We start from the raw sequence: 2,254 nt of genomic DNA on the forward strand, positions 1-2,254 counted from the left end.
CATTAGAGGTAGGCCCGAATCCAAAGGAAAGCCAATTGCATAAGAAGGACTTAAGTTAGTAGCAACGAATGGATGGAATTAAGATTGGCCGTCCTCCTTTGCAGAGGACAGTCCTGTTCTCCCCTCTATCTGAAGGTGTCCTCTGTTCGTGGGTTGCTCTGGACAAGTCTGGTTTAAAGATAAAGAACCAAGATGATAAGAAATTTTTAAAAAGCATGGTAAATGTTTATTATGTATTTGCAAAAGTATTGTAAACAGGTTAATACATTTAAACAGGATTTTAAGAACACGTGTAATTTCAGAATATAGGAAATTTGAGGCAAAAAACCCAATTTGGAGTAGAAATGACATGCAGTTGAAAAGGGAATTTAAGGAACAAGGGGAGGGAAGTCACAGGAGAATCCCATTTTATGGATTTGATATTGTTGTTGTGTATAATTTTCTTTGTTTGTGGTTGTTTGTTGTTTGTTATTTTTGTTGAAAAAGAAAGAAAAGGAAGCATAAAAATATAGAGGAGCCTGGAGCAGCACCCTGCCAGCAGACTGAGCAGGCATCCAAGCCACTTGGTGTTTTCCACTCTCGTTGTTGGTTTAGTCGTTTAGTTGTGTCCGACTCTTCGTGACTCCATGGACCAGAGCATGCCAGGTACTCCTGTCTTCCACGGCCTCCCACAGTTTGGTTAAACTCATGCTGGTAGCTTCGAGAACACTGTCCAGCCATCTTGTCCCCTTCTCCTTGTGCCCTCCATCTTTCCCAACATCAGGGTATTTTCCAGGGAGTCTTCTCTTCTCATGAGGTGGCCAAAGTATCCCCCCCCCCCATGGCAATGTATTTCTATTTAAATTGCAACGTGCAGTTGCATCTATTAATGTACATTACCATATACATAGGACGCGGGTGGCGCTGTGGTCTAAACCACTGAGCCTCAGAAGGTCGGTGGTTCGAATCCACGCAACGGAGTGAGCTCCTGTTGCTCAGTCCCAGCTCCTGCCAACCTAGCAGTTTGAAAGCACGCCAAAAAAAGTACAAGTAGATAAATAGGTACCACTCCGGCGGGAAGGTAAAAAACAGCATTTCCGTGCGCTGCTCTGGTTTTGGTGTCCCGTTGCGCCAGAAGCGGCTTAGTCATGCTGGCCACATGACTCGGAAAAACTGTCTACGGACAAGTGCCGGCTCCCTCGGCCTGTAAAGTGAGATGAGCGCCGCAACCCCAGAGTAGTTCATAACTGGACTTAACTGCCAGGAGTCTTTTACCTTTACCTTTTTTACCGTATGCATATCTTATGCAAATCGGGGTCCTTTTTGGTGTAGGAACTGACTAATGACACGACAATTATACTACTAATTAAAGTGACAGTGGCCTTAAAAGCCCCAATAATTCTTTGCAAATCTACACTGGGTAGGTTCACAATATAATTGTGCTTTAAGACAAAAATCCTATCCCAGGAAGACAAGAAAGCAACATGAAAAATACCAGAAGAGACAATGTAATCTGAATTCTCTATAAAAATCTGAACTTTTTTTTTAATGGAATGAATGATGCCCACTCCAAATTAAACAGCTAGTGAATACAATCCACATACATACAAGTGCTAAGATACTTGCCCTTTCACTTTGCTTCTTTATGGTAATATTAAGAACCTGTTTAACAATACATTCTCTTTTATCCAAGATGTTATAAATATACAATTTCCCCAAGAATGCCGCTCACCTGTGCCCTAGGCTTCCTAATGTATAAATCCATACTCTTTTTTCCTTCTGAGAATACATCCTTTTACTTTTAGAGCAGGTGTGGGGAACCTCTGACCCGCCAGCTGTTTCTGAACTACAACTCCCATCATGCCATGCCACTGGCTATGCTTTATAGGGCTGATGGGAGTAGTAGATTCAGCAAACAGCAGCACAGCCAGATTCCCCATGCATGACTTAAGTCAAAAAACCAACAAGTGCAGTCCTATAGGTGTCTACTCAGAAATAAGTCCCAGTGAGTTTAAATGCGTGTTTATTACCTGTTAAATGGGATTGGGATTGCAGTCAAATACAGTTTAAAAGAGAGAGAACAGAAAGTCACCAATGGACTATTTTTTATTTTATTTTTATTTAACAGGAACATTGAGCAACAAGCTGCCCAGTACTAAAGTGCAAAACATTTCGTAGCTGAAATACATATATATTTGTAACATAAACAAGACACTAGATTCAGAAAAACATCAGCAGACTTTGCCTCTTTTGTTAAAGTTTGATCACAAATCAA

At 41.2% G+C, this 2,254-nt stretch overlaps 1 long non-coding RNA gene across 1 annotated transcript in view; it reads left to right on the forward strand.

Moving 5' to 3' along the window:
- Positions 1 to 2,254, forward strand: part of LOC308582341 — a 117,713-nt gene that overhangs the window by 53,956 nt on the left and 61,503 nt on the right. The gene's annotated exons all lie outside the window — the stretch shown is intronic.

The sequence above is a fragment of the Podarcis bocagei genome (genome assembly GCF_964188305.1).
Source record: "Podarcis bocagei genome assembly, chromosome: 1".
NCBI classification, from domain to species: domain Eukaryota; kingdom Metazoa; phylum Chordata; class Lepidosauria; order Squamata; family Lacertidae; genus Podarcis; species Podarcis bocagei.